This window comes from Echinops telfairi, unplaced genomic scaffold, assembly GCF_000313985.2.
Source record: "Echinops telfairi isolate 266 unplaced genomic scaffold, ASM31398v2 ScPeMD7_23;HRSCAF=83, whole genome shotgun sequence".
Classification (NCBI taxonomy): domain Eukaryota; kingdom Metazoa; phylum Chordata; class Mammalia; order Afrosoricida; family Tenrecidae; genus Echinops; species Echinops telfairi.
Genome location: NW_022103920.1, coordinates 86,865,644 through 86,890,272, shown reverse-complemented (window position 1 = coordinate 86,890,272; position 24,629 = coordinate 86,865,644). Strand labels below are relative to the sequence as shown.

The following is a 24,629-nucleotide window of genomic DNA, read 5'->3' as shown; positions in this document are numbered from 1 at the left end:
GAGTCTGTCCTGTCAATCAGATCACAGCCAATGAGGCCTCTGTGTGAGCATGGCTTTCTGAGGAGTCTGGGAACTCCTGTTTTCCTCCTCGGGGGCGGGAGACACTCCCTCTCTCTGCTCACTCCCTGTGAGACAACCCTGTGAAGAAGACATCTGGAGAGTGGCTGATGGCAGCCAGAGAAGCCACTGTAGAGACCCCTGCCAGCTCTGAGATGCTCATCACACCAGTGGATCCACAAGACTTCCCACTCCCTGGCCTGTGATCTTCCTGTACTCGGCGTCATTGCATGTGTACCCTGAGTCTGAAGAGGACTTTACAGATGGGTATTGGACATCTGGGCTAATATCGGATTTATGGACTTGATCTGGACTGGGCTGGGCTGATTTCTCAATATTCAATTGCTCTTTTATATAAAGCTCTTTCTTGCACACACATGAATGTCTATGAATTTGTTTCTCTAGTCTACCCAGGCTAACACAGTGACCCTATGGGACAGAACAGAACTGTTTTTTAGAGTTTCTGAGATGGGAGCAGACAGCCTCATCATTCTTCCTCAGAACTGCAGGTGGTTTTGAATCAACAACCTTGCAGTTAGCAAGCCCAGTGCTTAACCCACTGCACTACCAGGGCCCCTGGGAGGTAAAATAAGATAGTGAGGATACAGCTACATTTTAAGATGGGCGGCTGCCACCTGGATTTCATTTAACCTCTGCTCATCCAGAGAAAGGTTGATTCTACTCATGAATGCTGAAAGTCTACAATACACTTTTGCATAAAAAAGTTTTCCAAAATAGATTATTCTGATGTAGGAGAGGTGGGAGTGAAGTGGTATGAAATGGAGACCACTTTGAAATAATAGCGTGCGATTTTATATTCTTTTGGAAGGGAGGGGAAATTGCTTTTTATGCTCCTATATTTGCTACAGCAATTTCAAAAAGTACAATTTATACCAAGCCATTGACAGTCACAGTCACAAGAATAAACTGATTCCATCGTTTAGGTAATACAGTCTCGGAAGCCAACCGGAGCAGGCTACCTAGAGGGTCTCTATGAGTCAGCATCAGTCTGATCGATGGCAGGGAGTTCTGTGTGAAACTTTCAACGAGTCATCCATGCATAAATATGGAGGATGATTTCAGGAATACGAGGGGGTTCCCCCAAAACTGATTTTTTTCCTTCAAAGCTCTGTATTTAAATTTATTTTACAAAACAACCTTGTCACTTTCAAAGTATTCTCCATCACACTTAATACATTTGTCAAATCTGTGATTCCATTCTTGGAAACAGCTTTCAAACTCATCCATTTGGATGGCTGATAGCACCTCCCTCATTTTTGTCTTCACCTCTTCTCCATCCTCACATCGCTGGCCTGTCATGCCCCTCTGCATTTGCAAAAACAAAAGAAGTCACATGGAGCGAGGTCAGCTAAGTCAGGTGCATGGCGCAAGAGAGAGACATGCTGCTTTTTTGCCAACAACTGGCTCACTGAGATGGCTGTGTGAGCAGGGCAATTGCCGTGGCGGCAAAACCAGTCCCCTGTCCACAAACTGGGACTTTTTTGTCGCACACTGTTATGAATCTTTTCAGAACCTCTACATATGAGAAAGCTTGATGAACCGTCTGGCCTGGTGGACGAACTCCAAATGCACTCCCCCCTCACTTCAAAGAGCCAAATGAGCATGGTCTCGACCTTTAACTTCACTTCACGAGCTTTAGGGGCCATAAGAATAGCATCATGTCTTGTTACCAGTAATGACCTTGGGAAAAATTCTGGGTCGCTTTGGAGCCATTCTTTCAAAGCAAGACATGTTTCCACTCGATGCTCTTTTTCCTGGTCAGTCAGAACACGAGGCACACATTTCACAGGGTCCCTTCTCATTCCCAAATCTTCCATTAAATTCACTGAACCACGCCCTGCGATAGCCCAGCTAACTTCCCCATCTCTTCAACGGTCCACCGTAGGTCTTCAAGAACAAGTGCATACATTTTGTCAACATTTTTATCCATTTGGGAAGTTGATGGACATCCAGACTAGATTGTCATCAATCAACATTTCACCTTTTTCGAAATGAGAAAATCACATGTACACTTGGGTTTTTCCCAGAGTGCTGTCCTTGTAAGTAAGCTGTGTTCAACATCACAGCGGTTTCTGCGGCATTTTTCCTGGGCAGGAAACAAAAGTTCACAGCGGAACACTGTTCTCTTAAACCGGCTATCACAAAAAAAACGAGGTTTGAGTGAAACGGCTTTTATGAAAAAAATTGACTGTGACCAGAGAGAACCTTCCCAGGCTACGCCACTAAGTGCACTAACTCAGAGAGAGTTACTTGATGCTTGCCTAGTGGGGCAAATGCATACTATGAAAGCTCCACCCAGCGGGGCTTTTTCCTGTGTTGTTTTTTTTTCGGGGGGGGGGGGGCACTCCCTCATTTGAGCAAGAATCTTAGCAACTGCCCGAAATCCAACTCCCTACCCTAAGGCAGCACTGAGTAACTGTGCTACATGATTAGGAATCGTATGAGAGCTCTGAGTCCCATGTGCTAGTGGTCGCTCTGCTTTCTCACCATCTCGCTTTGTATGTGCCAGTTGGCAGTTTTGCTCAGCACCAAGCACCACACTAGAGGTACACTAAGATTATGGTGGACACGGTTTCTGCAGTTCTCTCGACTGTCAATAGGCAAAGGATTCCATAGGGTCATTATAACAGATACTAAGTACAAAATAAACAAGGTGGAAAAGAAACAGACTTTGGGAGGTTTGGGGAGGGGGCAGGAAAAGGAGGGGGAAGGGAAGGGAGAGAACAGGGTTGCGTACACTGAGGGCTTTCTGAGATGCTGTCAGTGTTCTGTTTCTTGACCTGAGTGGCTGTGGCCTGGCTATTTCCAAAACCGGAAAAAAACAAACCCACTACCATTGAGCCGATGCCGACTCTTAGCGACCCAATAGGACAGGGTAGAACTGCCCCTGAGTTTCTGAGACTGCAACTCTTTATGAGAATAGAAGGCCTCATGTTTTTTCCTGAGGAGTGGCTAGTGGTTTTGAACTGCTGACCTTGTGGTTAGCAGCCCATCATATAACCCATTACGCCACCAGGGCTTCTCTGCCTGGGTATAGCTACACAGCTGAGTTTTACTTACTTTTCTCTATGTATGCCATATTCCACAATTAAAAGGGGGAAAAACACATTTATACTCTTGTAGGGACCCGTTTGATGGCGGTGAGTTTTGTGATGGGATCCCTAAGAATGGAAACTAAACGTGAATAAATAAAACAAATAAACAGGGTGACTCGATAGAGAAGACCTTTTGGTTGGGGTGGGGGGTGCTGGAGCTGCTAAGACTATGGCATTTATGGGGGCCTCTGTTATTAAGGAAGCATCCAGGAACACATTCGGCAATAAAAAATGCTACAAATGATGGATAATCGGCAAAAAGGGCAAGCGAGACTTTTTCCCACAGGGAGACATTTCGGGTGGCTTGGCCAGAAGCACTCAGGAAATGCCAGAGGAGTGCCAGGTGCCTCTGCCGCTCGATCCGTGTTAATTTTGGTGATGCATCTCGAGAAAACGATGAACTGCTATGTCGGAAACTGACCTGCCGGGTTTAATTGGCTCCCGAGCCGTTGTTTAACTGCTTGTACTTTCTGTTCCTCACCCTCCTATCCTGCTGTTCCACGGTGGCTTATTTCCTGACCCGAGCATCTTGCTTTGCTCTTGGTCACTGCCTCTATTTTTTGTTTTGGCCCACCCACCCAGGGAAGGCTGTCACGGCTCTGCCTCTGTCCCTAACGGCTGCTGCAGAGCCTGCTGCTCCTGTGCTTCCGAATCTGCCATGCACCATTCCCAGTCATTGCGCACCTCTTATATGCCAGGTGACATCCCAGGCAGGGACACCTATGTCCCAATGAGAGCAGCCCTGTGAAGGAGCTGTTAACCCTCGGGTTAGACCTTAATCTCCCCGAGAGAGGAAGCAGTTGGCACTGACTCATGTAGCTCAGAAGTGGTGGGGTGAGGAATCCAGACGAGTCCAGCTGACATTTTAGCCGGGCTCCCTTGCCCCCGCAGGGTTTGCTAAGTAAGCTTGTTGGATTTTGTCTGCTCGCCAGTCTGTACCTTTGGTCCACCTTGCTCCCCAGGTAGGCCCATAGGGTGGACGGTATCTGTTGACACTAACTGCACGCAGGTCAGACACTGTGTCTGTACACAGGAGTGACAGTGTCCCTGGCTGGAATCTCTGGTGATCGCAGCCTGCACTTGGGGCTCTAATGTGGGTGTTTATCAGGCTGCACTGGAAGGGAGGAAGGTAGTGCTTTGTCTCACGTACTTTGAACACATGTTGTGAGGAGGGACCACTTGCCAGAGAAAGATACCATGCTTGGTAGAGGGTCAGTGAAAACCAGGAAGACTTCCGATCAGATGGACTGACATAGCGGATGCCAGGACGGGATTGGACACAGCAATAGGATGATGCGGGACTGAGTGGTATTCATTCTGTGGTACTCAGAGACGGATTCAACGCCTAACAACAGCAGCACCATCACTGGAGGGTCCTAACCTGAGAGAAGCCCGGAGGACTGGTATGCTATTCGTCATCCATGACAATACGTCAGGGCCACCCAGCCAGCCAGGCTTGCCAGGGATGGGGGCAGAGGAAGCCGGAGGAGAGAGGCGGAACTGAGAGGAGGGGAGCAAGACTGAGTGGCTGCAGTGGTGGTGTGGTGGAAGAATCCTTGCTTTCCATGCAAGATATATGAGTTCAATTCCTGGCCCCTCTACCTCCTCTATAGCAGTCACCCATCTGTCTGTGGAAGCATGTGTGTGGCTAAGATGCTGAATAGCTGTCAGCAGCTATTCTGTCCCAACTGGGGCAGATGAGGAATAAAGGCCGGGAGATCGACTTCTGGAAATCAGTCAGTGAAATAAATGCCTGTGGATCACAACCGCCCCCCTCTCCACCCATCCCAGAGAGGGCGCAGGACTGGGTGCTTTTTTGTTCTGTCCTTCAAGGGCCCACTGTCACTTAGCAGCTGACTTGAGGGCAGCGAACAATAGGCAAGGCTGTGTGAAAAAGGGGAAGTGACTGTGGTAGTTACATGATTTCATGTCAACTTGATAAATAAGCTAGGGGTGGAGTCTAGCCTGTCAATCAGGTCACAGGCTGATGATGCCTCCTTGTGGGGGTGGCCTTCTCATGAGGATTCTGGGAACTTTCTCTCTTTCTCCCTGGAAGAAGGCCTCTCTCTCTCACTCTTTCCTTCACCTTCCTTCTGACAAGCCACATGGAGCCCTGGAGATGCATCCACCGCCACTGGATCCACAAGACTTTGCACCCACCAGCCTGTGATCTTCCTACATTCTGCCTCATTGCATGTGACTGTGTGAGTCTAAAGAGGGATGTATGGACTAGTATTGGACTTACAGCCTAATATAAGACCTATAGACTTGCTCTGGACTAGGCTGTGATGTTTTATTAATATACAATACTCTTTGATATAAAGCTCTTTCTTATACATATATGCATGCCCTTGGGTTTGTTTCTCTAGTCAACCAGGTCTAACACATGGACTTTGAATGCCTAGCTAAGGGGTGAAGCTTTTCTCTGCAATCATGGGGGGCGGGGGGGGAATCATAACTCAGTGTTCACAAGAAACAGTTTTTATGGCTTCAAGTAAAAGCATTAATAAGGCTCTGATCTCCCCACACATTCAAACTGAAAGGTGCTCTGTCTTCATTGGGCACATGCCCCCTGCCTGAAGGTGTCTTATCAGGAAGGTGATGTTTGACTAAGCACTGGCTACAGCAGGCACACCTGTCCCACGGGCATCTGAGAGGAGCGGAGCTTCAGGCACACACAGGAGGCCGGAGGCTCAGCAGTCTGGGCAGGTGATATCACACAGGTGGACAGAGCGAATGGAAGCCACTCCTGCTGGCACTTATCCTACAGCATCCGCTCTGCCAGCAAACCTGACCTGCACCACCTGACCCCTGCCCCGTTGGAAGAGCCCCATATTGTTTGCTGATACGTAACCATTGCAAAAGAGGCTTCTTGGGTAAGGTGACCAGATTTAAAGCAGGGCACCATTGACCGGTGGGGGGTGGGGGGTGGTTCTTGATTAAAAATTTGGTCTATATGGACCAAATAGACCGTTCCCTAGCTTGTCGTGCATTCTTTCCAAAAATCGGGACTTTTTTAAAACACCCAAAAGCGGGACGTCTGGTCATCTTATTCTTGGGGGAAAACTTGATAAGGACATTTTAGATGACAGCTACATACAAATCAAATAGCCACCAGGTATAACCTATTCATCATCGAGGTAAGCTGGTAAAGGTCAACAGGGGATAAAAGTTCAGGGGGGAAATATCCATTATCTTTTAACCCTGATTTTTCCCAAAAACTCTTTGATGCTCCCTTTACTTGGAATTCTGCTCCCTTTACTTGGAGTTCTTCTTTCCTTTTTGCATGGACAGCTCCTATTCATGCTGCTGGTCTCAACCCAGTTGCCCTCCATTGGGCAGTTCTCCCTGCCCTATCTGATTAGGGGACGTCCCTTCGCCATCACCAGCTCTCATGGTAGTACGTTCAGTTTGCAGGAGTGACCATTTCACCAATGTCTCCCTCTCCTTAGTACGTCTATCCGTTCACAGACCATCTCTGATTTCATTCATCATCCCTGTGCCTTAGCACCTATCACTAAACCGGTTCATAACAATTACAGGATTGCTATCTACCCTGTTTCTTAGCAATCATGCTGTCCATTTCTAAGTTCTGTCATGTCTCTTTTGTAAAGCAATTTGTCCGTGTTTCCCAATTTTATGTCCTTGTTTCATGAATACAATGTTCTCCTTTATCTCTTTTAAATAAATACAAAAACCTCTACTGATGGCTATATATATACATATATATATATATTAAAGGTAGACAAACGCTCACACCATATCTTGGGTTATAGATTATGGCAGTGGTGAATAACAACACACAGCTTTGCTTTGTTAAGGTATATATAGCTCTTCCTTTGGAAAAACCAACCCCAAACTTATAGGCATCCAGTTGATTCTGTCACACAACAACCCTATAGGTCAGGGTAGAACTGCCTGTAAATCTTTATGGGGGCAGCATAGTGACTGGTCTTAGTGACTGGTAGGTTCGAACCACTGACTTTGTGGCTGTCAACTCAATGTATAACCCATTATACAACCAGAGCTCCCTTCCTTTGGAAGCAAAATAAAAATAAAAAAAACTGTTGCCAATGAGCCAACTTCTACTGATCACCACTCTATTGGACAGAGAAACACTGCCCCCTAGGGTTCCCAGGGCTTTGCCGAAGCCCTGTGTCACATCTCTGTTCTAGCCTGTCCTCAGCGGCCACTGTGAGCTGGAACCAACTCAACAGCAGTTGAGTGTGTCACATCTTTCTCCTGAGAAGTGGCTGTTGGGTTTGAACTGCGAACTTCTGGATAGTCACCAAGGGCTTCACCAAAGGCAGCATTACATGGCTGTGCAGTGGACCCTCATTCTGAGCAAGTCTGCAGAGTTCCAGCTGACCCCTGGGAAGAGCACCTGGGATCATACTCACAGCCCACCTGCCCTAAGGGGACAGCTACCACGGTCCCAAGCACTCTGAGGGTGGAGCCGGACCAGGCACTGTTTCCTCTAGCTGTACACAAGGCCACTATGAGCCGGAATTGGTTCAATTTCGTTATGATTCATGGATTTGGAATTGGTTTCTTCAGCAAGGATTCTGGAGAAAAAGAGAATCTCAATCTTCTCTCTCTCTCTCTCTCTCACACACACACACACACACTCATGCACAAGTACACAGGCAAGATCTTAAGTATGTCTAAATTACCGAGGAGCTTCCAAAATTTCAGGGGATAATTCCACTCTCTTTTACATAGATTTTCCTGCAAACCTTTTGAAACTTCGTATACCTCATTATTTCCTTCTCCTTTACTAGAACATTCGAAATGCTGAGAGTCAACTTCTTTGCTATTTTCCCCAAACGTAGATTAAAGTTAATGGAGAGTAGACCCTGGGATATTCTTTCTGTGTCAATCAACAAAGGGAACCATGCAGACTGCCTCCAGAGCTGGTGCTTGCTCTTGTGTGGCGATGCTGCAATGCCCCTCGAACACGCCTTCGTTGTAGTCTTGGCCAACCTTTTTGGAATGGAAGTAAACCACTCTAGCTGCTTATTACATGATGAGGGGGCTTCAGACATTTCATGGCAAATTTTGAATTTCCCATTTTTTTTATAATGGGAAATTATCAAATATGAAATTTCCCATGAAATTTTTTATAAATCCCATTATCTTCTTTAAAAATAGCTTTATTGGCATATACTTCACAGGTCATATAATAATTCATTCATAATAAGCCACTTTGTACAATCATCACAACTGATTTCAGAACATGTTTTCCTTACATTCATTGTTGTTAACTCCCCATTCCCTGCCCCTATCCAGTTACTGTCTCCATAGATCTACCTACTCTGGATTTCATATCCAGAAAAACATACAAAACGCAGTCATACAAAGTCATACAAGGCAAACAAACAACAACAATAACTAGACAAACAGAAAAACCTCAAAGGGAAAGCAGAAACAATTTAAAAACTTAAACAACTTTAAAATGAGTCAAAGGGGAAGTCAGGGGATAGAGTGTTACAATTTAACTTAACTACATCTGCTGTAATTGGCTTTACGATTCCCTGTCTGAAAGCAAGGCTGTTCACTTCCCTCGACTGTGGGGAGAGGGGGTTCACCAGAGATGTGATCCATGTGTACTGTATACCCTTTTTGAAGCATCTCATTGAAAATGTTGTTGGACAGGGCAAGATATGACAAAATACCAATTTATAAACTATCAAGGGCTCATGAGGGAGGGGGGAGGGGGGAGGGAGGGGAAAAATGAGGACCTAATGTTGGGGGTTTAAGTGGAGAGAAAATGTTTTGAGAATGACGTACAAATGCGCTTTACACAATTGATGTGTGTATGGATTGCAATAACAGTTGTATGAGCCCCTAATAAAATGTTTAAAAAAAAAAAAAAAAGAAAATGTTGTGTCCTATTCTCTGCTTATTTGGATTATTAAGAGGAGCCCTGGTGGCAGAGTGGGTTAGGAGCTGGAACGCTAACCTCCAGGTCAGCGGTCCGGTACCACCAGCTGCTCTGAGCAAGAAAGATGAGGCTTTCGACTCCTGTAAACCCGTCTCAGAAATGCACAGGGGCAGTTCTGCTTCATCCTATGGGGTCGCTATCAGCCCAACCCGACTCAATGGCAGCGAGCTAGATTTTGGAGTGACTGTTCAAAGGACAATAAACCTCAGGGTGAATGGCAGTGGCAAGAGCCGACTTCCAAATAAAGATCTGGCCTCGTCAGGCATTCCTTCAAAGAGCCTATCTTTTCTCCTAAAACGAGGAAGTCTATTTGGCATGCCAATGATCCCATGGATTCCAGTGTCTTGAGAGCGGTGAAATTTGCTGCAGAAAGGTGTTAAGGAAATCGAGTACATCTACTCTGTGGATGTGGTTATGGGCTAGTGTCAAAACCCAGCCCACTCAGTCCACTCGCAAGCACGGATGTTAGTGCAGCGTTGGTACAGTGGTGAGCAGCCCTGCCTTCCAGGAAGTACCGATGCTCCAGCCGACTCCCCAGAGTGTTGGACTCGAGGCCTGTTCCCCTTGCTAAGGCAGACACGGCACTTAAAAAAGGTATCTGCTACTCCATATTTAATCAAAGGAGTATTTTTGAATAATCAAGTACCCCAGGGCCTTTGGTTTGAGGGACATTAGTTTTGCTATTAAATAAACTGTCTGGAGTCCAAATAGAAGATCTCAGCCTTGCCTTTCAAAGCTCGCTGGCATCCTGGGCGATAAGAGAACTGATTACTGAAAGAGGGCTCTGGAAAGTTCTGTAGGCGGATAAGCATTTTTATGTGTCAGCCTCCGTTTTTTTCTCTTCTTTCATGCTTATCTTCAAGAAGGAAGACTCAGCCACTTTTCTTGCAGCTTATTATTATTTTTTAATGGAAAGTCAATATGGCAAGGCACTAAAGTGAATGTTTGCTACATAAGGGTTTTGTGACTGCCCGGCTATTTATTTTCTGGATGGTTTCTGTTTGAGACATCCCATAATGCTATTCAAAGACTGAGAGACAAAACAGCAGCAAGAAGAAAAATAACCAGAATGCACTGTTTTTGTGTGGTAGTGGGGTAAAGGTGGGTGGGTGGTGGGGTTACTCAGTTGCCTGCCTCCAATGGTTAAAAGCCCGAGATGTCGGTTTCCAAGTTAAATAGGTGGTTCACGGTTTTAAAGCGAAAGGGTTTCTTCAAGCTTTCCAAATACAGACGATGATGATGTTAAATGTGGTGACAGTGCAAGCAATGCTAATAGAAATCAACTCCCAGGAAACCAGGAAGCCTCTCCAATCAACCGGCAGCCCTGACATTCATCATAAATAACAAGGTGCACGGGAAACACACTGACCTCCTGAGGACAAACGATCCTCTTGGGACGGGGCGCCTCCTGCTGTAACTGATACACTGCAAACAAGAGAACAACATCATTGTAATTAGGACATAGCAACACAGACCCACGTGCCTTCAGCTACGGCTACGTCTGAGTACACCCCCACTGGGAAAACATGGACAACAGCACAAAGGAACCGCGGCCACACGTAAGGAGGATACAGGCCCGCGTTCAGTCTGGATCAAGTCAGGTCATTTACATGGAAATCAGTCCCTGGGAATGTAAACTGGTAAAATTGATTTTTTTCTTTTCTCCCATTCTTTTTTATTCTTAGAAGGCTGATTTCGTTTCGTAATTGTTACTGGCATTGTTCATTGTATGGCTTTCTTGGAAGACTCGAAAATGCCGCTGAATATTTCAAAGATGAACTTCCACTTGCGAGTGCCTAAGTAGGATGATCATAGCATAGGGTTTCTGACTTTCAGTGGCAAAGCCTCTGGACAGAGCAGGCAGGGGAAGGCTGGCACTGGGGAGAGACTGTCGTTCTCTGAAAGGCTGTGGTTACACACAAAAACACGACTGATTCTGGGAGTGAGGACAACACCCTAACCCTTTCTCCCTGCGGTATTGCCTTCTGCCCATCCTATCACCCTGGACCCTCAACCATGTACCCGCCTCCCCCCACCGTCACTCCTCCCCCGTGGCCCCGTTCATGGCTTCAATAATAACGACTCTCTTCTCACCTGCCTTAAAGACTGATCTCTCAAGCCTGGGCCTGCAGGAGAGCAGGAGACTTGCATACAAGAATACAACTGATCAGACTCTTATTTGTGATTTTTCAGACTATAGTGAGTGATTTCCTCATCTCTCTTCTTCTTTGCCCCCCTCCCCCCACTCCACCCCCCACCCGCTGCTTCGCCAGGCTGTTCCTCCTAGAAGGACGCCACCCTGGGCGGGTCGTGGGGTTCTGCTTCCGTGAAAAGAGCCATGAAAATAAGCCAGAGTGATGTTATCATCAGAATCTTAACGAGGGAAGAATTAATTTTAGATGGGAAAAAAATCCCCAAAGTGAAATGACCAAATGCAACTCTATCATATAAAATCTTCCTGAAAATGGGTAAGATAAAGCTCATCACAAATCTCTGATTTACTCTAAAGTCGAAACAGGAAAAAGAAAAGAAAGAAAGAAAGAAATCTTAATTCAAGGGCATAGGGGTGACCCTGTGGAAACAGGAAAATGATGGCATATACTTTGCAATGATGGCTCCCCAATGCCTTCTGCTCACCACGGTTGTTTTATACTCCAATTCTGTGTGGGCCATCCAGCTTCAGCAGAGAAGAAACTACTAACCTCTCAGAGATGTGGTCAGGTGCCCTTAGTGTAGTCTTACGTTCACACACTAATGACGAGGCATGTGTCCAGTACTCAGAGAACAGTCTCAGTGGCTCTGTGGAATAAGCGGTGGTCCGCTAACTGCAAGGTTGGCAGTTCAAATCTGCCAGCCGTTCCGTGGGAGAAATAGGAGGCTATTTACTTCCCTCAATATCTACAGCCTCAGAAATCCCAGGGAATAGTTCCCCTCTCTCCTAGAGGACCCGTGATTGGAATTGGCTTGAGGGTAGTGGCTCGCTTGAGATAGAAAAGCAGAGTTTAACATTGATTTAGGAAGACTCCCAACATGACATAGGAAAAGAAAAAAGGAAATCTGTCAATATCCTTCTCCTGAGGGAGAAAGTGTCTGCAAAGCCTAATGGATTGATGTGTGGATGATGGGAGGGGGAGGAGGATGGATAAACTGGCTTCCACACTAGATGGATTGTTTAGCATGGGCTAGAGGTCATGAGTTGGGCTCCAACCCACAAGGTTCAGTAGTTAGAAGCCACTGCCGCTCCATGGGGTCCCCATAAAGGACAGCAGTCTCCAAATCCACGGAGACAGTCCTACCCTGTCCTACAGGGTTGCCATGAGGAAGCAGCACCTCAATGGTGAAGAGTGTGACACCATTCTGCTGACTTCCACAGCACCACAGGCTCCTGGATTTCTTCCTTCCGCCCTGTCCCCCCTCCTCACTCCTTCTCCTTCACGTGCAGAGTCCCACTCCTTGTCTTAGACCCGCTTCCGGTCTTGCAGAAGGGACAAAGGCTGGCGAGGTCATATTTTCAAGACGATGAAATATTCACGAAGGGAAGTACATGAACGACACTAACCACAGGTCAGCTGTTTGAAATCCTCATCTTTGTGGGAGAAAGATGAAGCTTTCTCTTCCAGTAAGGATGTCCAGCCGCAGAAAGCCACGGAGGGAGTTCTGTTCTGTTCTAGAAGCTCACTGGGAGTTGGAACCCACTCAGTGGCAAAGAGCAGTTTATCTACAAATGCAATTCTATTCCCTGCAGGGTTGCTAGGATTCAGAACTGACTCGATGGCACACAGCATCAAGGACACACACAGATATACATAAGAATGAACGTGTACGTAACGCATACTTCTAAGTCAGGAAAGTGAGTAACAGCACAGTATGTACTCGTTTTTTTTGCTTGCACCTGTAGACAGAAGTTCTGGAGGGAGCCGCAACAGGAAGTGATCAAAGCAATCACCTTCAGGAGGTGGAAGGAGTTGGACACAGCAGGAACGGAGAAGGGGAATGACTCCCTAATGGGCACCTTAGAAGACACCCCTTGCCCAGAGGGACGAACAGCAGTAACGTGGATGAAGGGACACTGCAAGCAGTGTAAGATATGAAAATAATGATCACTTATCAGGGGTCCATGAGCGGGGGAGGGGAGGAGCAAAAAGAAGAGCTGATTCCAAGGGTATAAACGGGAAGGAAATATTTTTAAAGGGCGATGCAACATGTGTACAAATGTGCTTGCTACAAATGATGTATGGATTGTTATGAGAGCTGCAAGGGTCCCCAATAAAATGATTTATTTATAATTAAATATATAGAGTCCTTTGACTTTTTGAAGTATATATTTTATTGCCGGGTGCCATGGAATCAGTTTCAACATGTAGCAACCTTATGCATGGCAGAACGGAACCCTTCATGGTCCTGGGTCATGCTAACTGTAGTTCCCATGCTTGAGCCCATTGTTGCAGCCACTGTTTCAATCCATCTCCTAGAGATCCCTCCTCTTTTTAATTGCCCTTCCACTTTACCAACCATGCTGTCCTTCTCCAGAGACTGGGTCTCTCCTGACAACATGTCCAAAATAGTACGTAAGACGACATCTTGCCATCCTTGCCTCTAAGGAGCACTCTGGCTTTATTTCTTCCAAGACAACTAGGTTTGTTCTTTTAGCAGAACATGGCACACCCATTATTCTTCTCCAGCACCACAATTCAAATCATTGATTCCTTTTAGGTCTCCCTCATTCGATGTCCAACTCTCACGTGCATGTAATGCAATAGAGAATACAATGGCTTGGGGCAGGCGCACCTTAATTCTCAACCTAACATCCTTGCATTTCCATACTCTACAGACGCCTTTTGTACAGATTTCTTGAATGCAAATTTAAATTTACCTTCATGTAATTCATCTTTTGATTTCTTGACTGCTGCTTCCATGTGGACCCAAGCTGATGGGGCACAACTTAAGGTGAGGGCAACAACTTGCAAAACGACGCTAATGATTGGAACTTGAAATGTGCAAAGTACACATCTAGGAAAAGCAGAACCAGCTGGATATACTGCTTATTCAAAACAAAAGGAGAAGAGGAGGAGGAGGAGGAGGAGGAGGCGGCAAAAGAAGGGAGAGGAGAGAGAGGAAGAGAAGAAGAAGAAGAAGAAAAATAGGTGGATCAGAAGTGATGTCTTACAGAGTCAATAAGAGGAACAGTTGGCCACTCAAACATGAAGATCTGCAAAGGGAGGGAACATTGCAGGTATACTGATTGGGCCTTAGAAGAAATCTCGCAGAGCCAGCTCCAGGAACTGCAGCTGTTCAGTGTGAATGAAGCACCAGGAGAGAGGGAAGGCAAGACTAGAGGGTAAAAAGCAAAAGAACAGAACTCACTGCCCTTGAGTCAATTCCTACTCATAGTGACTCTAAAGAACTGTCTCTGTGGATTTCTGAGGCTGTAGACCTTTCTGGGAGTAGAAAGCCTCATCTTTATCCGATGGAGCCACTGGTGGTTTTGAACTGCTGACCTTGTGGTTAGCAACCCAACCTGTAATCCAGTACATCATCAGGCTTATTCCTGCTCCTGATGCTGCCCAAGGGTTTCATCCGCCTGTAACCCTTGTGTCCACCTGTCATCATGGCAGAACATGAAGCGCAAGAACAACACAATCAGCTCTTCTGAAGGTAGCCATGGCTCTCGGGGGAGAAAAGACTGAGGAGGGCTGGGCAATCCAAGAGCCGGGGAGCGTGTGTCCAGGCTGCTGTCAGAATCTAGGCAGGACACGCCCAGCTTTGGAAGCCAGGCAGGGGTGATGCCAACAGCCAGGCTGTGTCCTGTGACTCTGATTATCGAGGCGCGCACAGAAGGCCAGTGGAACCCAGCCCTCATGAGTATGGGCTTTGCATTGACTGATTCAGGACTTGCTCATTTCCACGCCCTAAATCAGGAGGGGAGGCTGCACGGACTTGCTTTCTGCTGAGTGCACAGCCCAGCACCCACAGAGCAGATTTCCTGCAGTGTGGGGCTGTGCATGAGCCTAATCGGAACCAAAGGAGCCATCTAGCTCAGGAAGGAACCCCTAGCGTATTAGAGAGCTGCATTTTTGCTCAGGGCTCCTTTACAATGCCTATCCGCAAATGCGTGAGCATCTGCTGTGAGCCACCCCTCACCGTCAGTGCCACAGCGAGGCTTTGAGGATGAGCAGAGCTAAAGGAGACAGGGAGGAAACTGGCACACTGAGCGCCTGCCCTGTGCCAGGAACAACTACCACCCAAACCAACGTTGTATTGTTATCGCCATTTTCGGATGAGGAACTAGGTAAGCCCAATGCCGCCAAGTCGATTCTGACTCGGGAAGACCCTATGGGGCAGAGCGGACAACCTCTTTGCGTTCCTCAGACTGCACATCTTTATAGGACTAGAGGAAGTTGGGCGGGGTGGGGTTTGAACTGCTGACCTTGCAGTTAGCAACCCAAGGAATGCATCATCTGCTATGCCTCCCCGGCGACTTTTGAAATAAGTAACGGTTGGTGAGGCACTTGCCCCAGGGAATACATGGATGCTAGGCTCCACTGTGAAGCCCAAGTGTATGTGGCCCAGGCCTCGGGACTGTGCACCTGCTGTTTCTCTGCCTGGGTTACCCATCCCCTAGAAAGCCATGTGCTGCTCCATCCCTCCCTTCCTCAGGGTCTGCTCAGATCTCCATTCTCAGAGAAGCCTTTCCTGAGGAGTGTGTGTGAAATGCTACCCTATCACGCTATTGCTTTACTCTTTTAAAAATTCAGAGAATGTTTTGTTTCATTTTTTATGCTATCTTTTTTTTTGTTATTATTATCTTTACTCTGCATCTATCTGTGGATGTATAAGTGCTCCTATGTATCATTTTACACACACACACACACACACACACACACACATCATTTATTTATCTTATTCTGTCTTGCTCCTTTTCTCTCCCCCATCCCTTCACTTTCTCTGTAACCTCTGAGACGGCTTCTTTGGGGGTGAGCCCTAGTGTTAGCGGTTCTTTCTCCTTTCCTGCGAGGCTTCTCAGACAACGGGCGCTGTGGTGGAGAGGACTGTTGCTCAGCAGACTACCTTCCAAATCTGCCCGTAGCGCGGGCCGGTGCTTGCTGGCTTCATCACGACTCTTCCACGAGGCTCAGCTCCTTCACTCTGGGCGGTATTCCTTCATGGCCCTTGTCACCATTAACCTGCCTGACACGGTACTGATTCGTTTTAAGTGTTTCCTGTTTTCCTTTCCCTAAATGTAAGCTCTTCGAGTCCAGGGACTCTGTTCTGTTCACGGTGGTGCTCTCTGTACCTAAAACAGTGCTTGGCACGCAGTGCTGTGGGTCAGGCCTGACCGTGGGCCCCCTGCGGACAGCAGAGTGCCCTCTGGGGCTGGCGCTATCCTCACAGAGCGAAGTGCTTGAACCATTGTTGTAGCCGTTGCGTGGAGTGTCAGCTCTTGCTGTTATTAGGCAAAATCCATTTGATTCCGACTGTGTTAGTCCAGGTAGGCTAGAGAAACAAATCCAGGGAGACGCATATGTGTATAAGAGAGAGTTTTATATAATGGGTAATTGTACATTAAGAGAGCATCTCAACCCAGTCCAGTCTAAGCCGATAAGTCCAATATTAGCCCATAAATCCAATGCCAATCTATAAAGCCCTCTTCACACTCACGAAACACATGCAATGACGTTGAATGCAGGATGATCACAGGCCAGTGGGTAGAATGTCTTTGGATCCAGTGGTGTTGTAAGCATCTCAGCACTGGAAGGGGTCTCCATGTGGCTCCTCCAGTTCCCAGGGCACGGGGTCTATCAGCGTAGCACCATGTGTCTTGCCAGTAGAGTGTCTCTCAGGGAGTGAACAGAGAGAGAGTGTGTCTCCAAGGAGGACAAATACAGGAGTTCCCAGAATCCTCAGGAGAAGGCCATGCCCACACAGAGGCCTCATTGGTTATATCTTGATTGGCAGGCCAGACTCCATGCCTTCATGCGTAATCCTCTCAAATTGACACCAGATCATGTAACTACCACGCCGAGTTATAGTGAACGTATGTACAACAGAACCACACTGTCTGGTCGTGTGTCATCCTCAGTTGTCCCTGTGTTTGAGGCCTTCGTTTTCACCACGCGTCATTCCGTCTCATCTAGGGCCGTCCTGCTTGTCACTGCCCCTCTGCTTTCCCAAGCAAGATGTCATTCCTCAGGGACTGGCCTCTCCTGAAGACATGTTCCAAGAGACCAGTCCCTGGAAAAGAACACCATGCTTGGTAAAGTGGAGGGGCAGCAAAAAACCAGGAAGACCGTTGAGAAGATTGATCACTGACACAGCGGTCACAATGGGCTAGGGCACAGGAACAAGTGGGAGGATGGTGCCGGGCTGGCTGGTGGTTCGCTCTGTTGTACGAGGGCCACTATGAGTAGGAACCGACTGGATGGCACCAACACCTTCTCCTGATAACTTGTCCAAAGGACGTGAGATGAACATCTGGCCACCCTTGCCTCTCAGGGGCCTTCTGGCTATACATCTTCTGAGATAGATTTGTTTGTTCTTTCATTAGTCCATGGTACTTTCCAACTCTATATGGGCCAACTCATTACAGGCGTAGAAAGGTTCGTCTTTTTCTGGAAGAGTGGCTGGGTGGTTTCAAACTGCTGACCTTGCACGTATCAGCCCAACACGTAGACACTACACCACCAGGGCTCCACGGAGTAGGGAGTAGGGAGCAGGATTCATTACTATGAATCGTCTCTCCAGGTGATGCTAACGCAGGTAGTCTGCAGATCAGGGATCTGAGATCCTAAACTCTTCTTTAGAAAAACAGGCATGAGCTCTGGCTGCTTGACCTACTGCAGGGAGAGGCTCCTGGGAGAGTTGTCAGCAGCAATATCCACTGTCTAATTGGCACTTGGCCTCTTAGAAAAGAAATCTTTCAGAGTATACCCATGGCGCTTGGTCTCTGAACTCATCCACTTAGGGGTATCCAGCACATATGCGCTCTGGCTCCAAGCTTAGAACATGGAGGCTTCACCTTTTGCTGTTGCTTTTTAAGTCAGCTTGAAACTAGCTCTCCCAGCGCCTTCGTCCATGTTTCTGGGTTTGGGCCGGAGCATTACGGGTTTATTGCAGATGCACACCACTTTGGGAGAAGAGTATTCTGTGGGCGCAGCTCAGCAAGTGGGAGCGCTAGCTTCTAAGAGGCGAGAGGGAGCAGAGGGCAGGGAATGAAAACACACCACGTGACATCCTAATGCCTGGAGTCGAGACCTTATCTGTCGTTGTGCTCCCAGAACTCAAGAGCACCGAGTCTGCCTTAACACGGAGCCTCACAGGTGTCCGCTGGATGAACACACGGATGAATAGAAACTGTATTTTACATCCGCCACCTCTCTCTCAGTTTGCTGTTCCACGGGGGCCTGAGGGTTGCTGCGATGCCGGCTGCTATGGCGGTGGTATTTCAAACGGGCCACAATGGTGGGTAGGCTCCCGCAGAGCCTCCATACGAAGACAGACTGGGAGGAAATGCCTAGAAACCTCCTTCTGAAAACTGCCCAATGCAGACCTTGCAGCTCACAACTGAACACGCTTCGCCGGCTTCATCAGGAGGGATCGATGCCGGGCAAGACCTCAGGTTTGGAGGCGGGTGAACACAACAGACAAGGTGCTCTATTCCAACAGCTTGAGAATCACAAGAGCGGTCGAGGCCCACGACAATGTGTTGTGCGGTACAGAAAACAAACAGCCTCGAATGACCAGACCATTCGTACCACAGAACGAGAGAAAGGATTTCTAAGTTGAGTCTTGAACGTTTCTAAGTCAGATATTTGTGGTTACTTCCCCCGCAGCCCTCCCCGTCCCACAAATACTCCACATTTCCCAGACCTGTGAACTGGGTACAACGACTCCTGCCGGGTCCCAGTAGCCAGGCTCGATTGAGGGCTGTCGGGGGAAATGTGCAATGAAAAACAAGGGCTGCAAACTACGCGAATGCATGTGGCCTAAGTCTCTAACATGAATCCCTTCACGCATTGTTTGTGAGCTTTTCCAAGAGATGGGTTTGGTGATCCCAGAGTTCAGGACGGGGTTTGCCAACAGGTCATAAAAGCACATTTCTTATTTTGACAGTTTTTCTTGACAGCCAGATCAGGGCAATGCTACGGTTTCGAATTTGTCACTGCTGGCCTCCGGTTCCTCCTTGCATCCCCCTTTCAAGCCCACACATAGTTTCCACTTCTTTTGCAAACCGCTCTCTCATCCCAGCAGGAGCAGTAGGACCTTGCTACCAGCATCTGCTTTCGTTTTCATTTAGCCTGTTGACAATCTGTCTCGCTCACTAGACTTCATGTTGCAAGAAAGGATGGAGCACCTCTTATTCATGTGGTCCTTAGGCATGCAGATGGCATTCAATGTATGTTTGTTGAAAGAGTGAATGGATGACTGATATCTGGGAATAAGACTGAGGATCGTGAGCTTGGTTATAATATTTAGTTAGTTTAAACTTAGCCCAACCCCCAATTCACGGGCTTGTAATTCTTGGAGGAACACCCAGGAGTGAGGTCTTTCTCAGTCTTGTTCTTGAAGGCTTTGACCAATGTGCTTGGTGAGCTCAGGGATGGCACTGATGGTATGCGCACTTCTGGAGCCCCACGTCAGCAGAGGGCCTCGCACAGATCCTGGAGGATCATTAATTGGGGAAAATAGACGCCGACAATTCATATGTGCGGTATGTATGTATTGAATGGGAGCCGTGGTGGTGTAGTGGTTATACGTTGGGTTGAAATCCACATATTCGGCAGTTTGAAACCACCAGCAGCTCCTCTGGAGAAAGACTGCGCTCTCTACTCCGGTAAACAAGTTCTAATCTCAGAAACCCACAGGGGCTCACTAGCAGTCAACATCCACTCTGTGGCAGTGGTTTGGGGTTTGGGGGTTTTAATTATTAAATGGCCCCAACTCTCCCTTCCACGTATGACATTTCATGACTCTGGAGGCAAATGCAGCAGCAAACAAAACACAGTTTGGTTATATCCCCAAATCAAACGTAAACCCAGCACACCAGGATAAAAGTGATACCGTGGTCATGTAATTCGTAACACCTCCCCATCTTCTCTAGGACCAAGAAAGACCTTTAAGAGGTTATAGTAGGTGGCCCGAGGTCTCTTAGAAAATGGTGACATAACTTTGAGCCCATCTCATCCTCGTACTTCCCCTAAAACTACCTGCAAAGGCATTCAGTCAACAATTGTTTATCGGGTAGTTGATGCATGCAAGGCTGTGTACACACGTGGTGTGCAAGGTAGCCAGTCACGGAACACAAATAACTCCGCTGGTATCTCTCCCAACAGATATTTTGTTGATTTACCGTCAGAGCTCCTTCACGCTCCATTAGGAAACAAACAAACAAAAGCATCCAATTACGAAGTCATTAGCATTCGCTTTTAGAACAGAAGCTCAGAATGCTGAACACGAGACTAGAAGGGACCCAAGGGACTGTGCCCAAGCCCTTTATTACAGGTGGGAGGGCAAACCCACACAGCACCCAACAAAGGGGCCTCTAACGGCGCTGACATGGAAAGACAGACAGCAAAGTCTCACTGACCTCTCAAGGACACTCAGTACAGTATAAGCCCGTTTTTAGAAAATCAGACAGACAGACAGGCAAACAAAAGCCATTAACTGTCCGCCGTGGGGTTGTAAATAATTGGGAGGCTATGCCTCTCAAACGGACAGGGCTCAGGCGGCAGGGACGGAGCGGCAGAGTACGGGCTGGGGACTTGCTTGGGGAGATTTTCACTTTGGGCTTTCTGTGTTTGTACGATGAGAGTCTTTAGTGCGAATGGATCTTGTGTGTTCGTAGTAAGGACTGAGCAGAACGGCTTCAAGGGGCATTCACTGCCGTGACCCTTCAGAAGCAGACTGCCAGGCCGGTGGATTCCAACTGCGACCGACGGCTACGAAATCCAGCCCTTAATCACTGGTGCCCCCTGGGACTCCATCATCGAAACACACACATAGTAGGTCTGTGTCCGTTGACCGTATTTGTTCATTGACAACATTTCGACAGGAGGAAGTCTGGCGAGCTGGAGACGTTGGTGTGATTCTGCGCCCACTCCTCATGTGTCCCACCGCTAGTACGAAAGGCCGGCTCAGGTCCTTAACCCCGAGCCATGGTCTGTGAGAAGTGGACGGTCACCCTCCCTGTCACTGGGGACAAGAGGAGCCCCAGTGGTATGGCAGATGATGCATTGGGCTGCTCACCACACACAAGGTCAGCAGTTTGAAACCACTAACTGCTCCTTGGGAGAAAGATGAGGCAGTTTGCTCCCATAAAGATTTTTCGGCCTTGTGAACCCACAGGGGCAGTTCTACCCTGTCCGCCAGGACCCTTTCATGCAGTTCCTCATGTTGTGGTGATCCCCAACCATCAAATCATTTTCCTTGCTACTTCATCACCGTCATTTTGCTACTGTTAAGAATCGGGGGACCCCTGTGAAAGGGTCGCTCTACCCCCAAAGGGTCACACCCCACAGACTGAGAACCGCTGTCCTGGAGGGTAGCTGTGTGTCCGAGTTTGAAGGCAGTGGGTCCGTGTCACTTGAGGCTGGACTGAGAGTTTAGTCCCTCAGGGCTGTGACCAGCACACGACAGGTCCTCAGTGGGCAGTCACGGTCCAGAGCCTTCAATGATGGCCAAGAGGTGTTCTTACTACTGCTGCCTACAAGCTGAGCCTGGAAAGGCTCTGGTGTCCTCTGGCTCGCAGCATCATGGGTCCCCATCAGACTGCACTGCTTCCCTCTGTCCCGGAGAATGGCTTGGTTGGGCGCAGGGTGGGGTGGGGGGGGGCAAGGAGCTGGGCAAAGACTTGCCTGAGTTGCTGACTGACTGCCAGATGGGGTCTCTGTTTCTAAGGGTGCCCTGAGTCAGCAGGCGCTGGTCTTTGTGTCTGTTCATTTCTTGTGATAGATAGCCTATGATATGCGAGCTTGAGGGCGATCAGCCGGCAACACAGCTTGGGGAGATCAATACATTCACCCGTGATGACCACCTGTGGATGTGTGTGTGTGTGTGTGGTGGGGGGGGACCCTGAAGTCAGAAAATCCCTTTTCGAAGCATTTCTGAAATGGACCACTAGGTTTGGGGGTCCTGGGCAGGGAAGGAAAATATATGGGGGTGCTGTGCCTATAGCTGTGCTGAGGGCGAAAGATGTGGCTTTCGCCTCCTTCATGATGACGTCCCTGGGGCGTCCCTGGGGCAGTTGCATCTGTGCTCTAGGGTGGCTGCTAGGTAGGGAAGAGGTGCTGCTGTAGGTCTCTCTGTCTCCTCTCTCTCCTCAGTGGAAGAAAAGGGGTCCAGGTGTTCCAGAATGTCCATGTGGGGCTGCTGGCGCTCACTCCACCCCCATCCAGAGCAGCTCAGAGAGGCAGACTGGCTGGATTTTTATTTCAGATACTCACAGTATGATTTCCATATCGGAGGCTGGTACTCTTCAGCATCTAGAAGAAAAAAGAAAGAAACCAATCGTCAGTGGGAGACTCAAACTGTCCACGTGGGTCATCTCTGGAGGAACAGCGGTCTGTCGGCAGCGCTCCCAGGGGCCTGTCTGCTCACTGTGGGGGCGGCTTCAGGCCTGGAAGCTGGTGGGGGGAAGAGTATGCAGCCTCAACGCCATGCCATGTGTGTCAAATGACTTGCAGTGACAGAACCAACAGCTTCAGCCATTTGCATAGAGCCCAGTAACTCAAGAAAGAGTCTAACAGCAATGAGCTTGACGGTTGCCTCTAGTAATCCTTTCCAACAGCCTAGGCTTCTTGAGCTCTGACCGTTTGGCTAAAATGCCAGAAGCCCCCCCAAAAAATATACCCCCTCCCCTCTGCCCCCCAAATCACAGTGTGCTGAGCTTAAGGCTACTCAGTGCCCTTTCATTGAGCAACCTTAGATATGGAGGCGTGCTGCCAATGGTTTAGCACTCAACTGCTAACTGAAAGGTCAGAGGTTCACATCCACTGGAAGGGGCTTAGAAGAAAGGCCTGGGGAGAGAGTTAAGAAACGAAACGCATAGCCATCGAGTCGATACTGACTCACAGCAACCCTGTAGGACAAAGAACTGCTCCCGTGGGTTTCGAAGACAGTAACTTTTTATCAGAGTAGAAAACCTCATCTTTCTCCTGAGGAGCAGTTAGTGGATTTGAACTGCTGACCTTGCAGGTAGTAGCCAAATGTGTAAGCCACTGCATGCCACCAGGGCTCCCGGCCAGCTAGGAGGGGCTTCAAAAAATTCATGGAAAGATCCCACTATCTTCCAATTCCATTTTCCACCAAATTCTGGAAGCCGCTTCATATTTCGAAAACAGCAGCCACTGGGAACTCTACGGACACAGTGTCCTTTGACACACCTGAGAGTGCCAGGAGTCAGAGTCAACTCGATGGCAAGTGACAGATAAGCAGCGCAGGGGCATGGCTTGGTATCAAACAGCCTACCTCCTGCTGCTGGCAGCCTCACCCTCACTTCCACATAGAGGAACAGACAGCTCTAGTCTCACGCTTTAAAGCAGGTTAGGTCAATGTAGGAGATTTATGCCTCCTCTGAGAACAAAATAGTATACCTGAGAACGACCCGAGTGATGGGTTTGCCCAAATCTTGCTCAATTACCTTTGTATAGCTTAACTGAAATTCTCTCACAATTCGCCTCTCACTCTCTGGGACCCACCTTATCACGGTCCTCCGTTAAAGGCCTGCTGGGTTGTTTTATATACATGAATCTGTATCTTTAGGCCCTAGCTCTGTTTAGGAACCCATATCTGAACAACCAGTCACAAAGACACACACATACCAAATACAATGCAGTAGTCATGCCTCTCTAGTTACTCAAACCGGGCTTGCCAAATAAAACCGAGGGCAGCGATACTAGGAGGGCAAGAGGAAAGTGGGGGGAGAAAGGAAGAACCAATCACAGGGATCTACATATAACCCCCTAAGGGGGACAGACAACAGAAAAGTGGATGAAGGGAGACATCGGACAGTGTAAGACATGAAAAATAATAATTTTTAAATTTTCAAGGATTCATAGGGGAGGGAGGGAAAAATGAGGAGCTGCTACCAATGCCTCATGTTTTGAAAATGATGGCAACATATGTAAAAATGCGCTAAACATAATGGATGGATGTATGGATTATGATAAGAGCTATAGGGGCCCCAAATAAATAATTTTTTTAAGCGGGCCATTTACTCTTAATGCTTTGGTCAAACAAATAAAACACTTCTTGTCATTATTAATTCTTAACCTAAACAGGCAATGCATTCTATCTTATATGTGACACGACCGATTTTAATGGGCTGCTCATGCTTGTTGTTTATAAAGAAATGTAATAAAATAAATCAAGCTGCTGAGTTTACAATAAATTCTGGCATCGTCCATACAATGTCCTCTCAACAGAAAAGTCAAGCCCCGTGTGTTAAAATGTTGGTGGCATTCTCAAGAACATTTCTTCAAACACAAAGATTAAACACACACACGAGTACCTGGGAC

The 24,629-nt window shown here is 47.7% G+C and overlaps 1 long non-coding RNA gene across 1 annotated transcript in view; it reads right to left on the bottom strand.

Annotated features, from left to right (window-relative positions):
• LOC123521535 overlaps positions 1-22,596 on the bottom strand; it is a 50,366-nt gene extending 27,770 nt beyond the window's left edge. The window contains exons 1-2 of the long non-coding RNA XR_006679957.1: positions 22,557-22,596; positions 10,487-10,542 (exon numbers count right to left, since the gene is read on the bottom strand). This is a non-coding gene — a long non-coding RNA (uncharacterized LOC123521535). The remainder of the gene's footprint in view (positions 1-10,486; positions 10,543-22,556) is intronic.
• Positions 22,597-24,629: the final 2,033 nt, after the last annotated feature.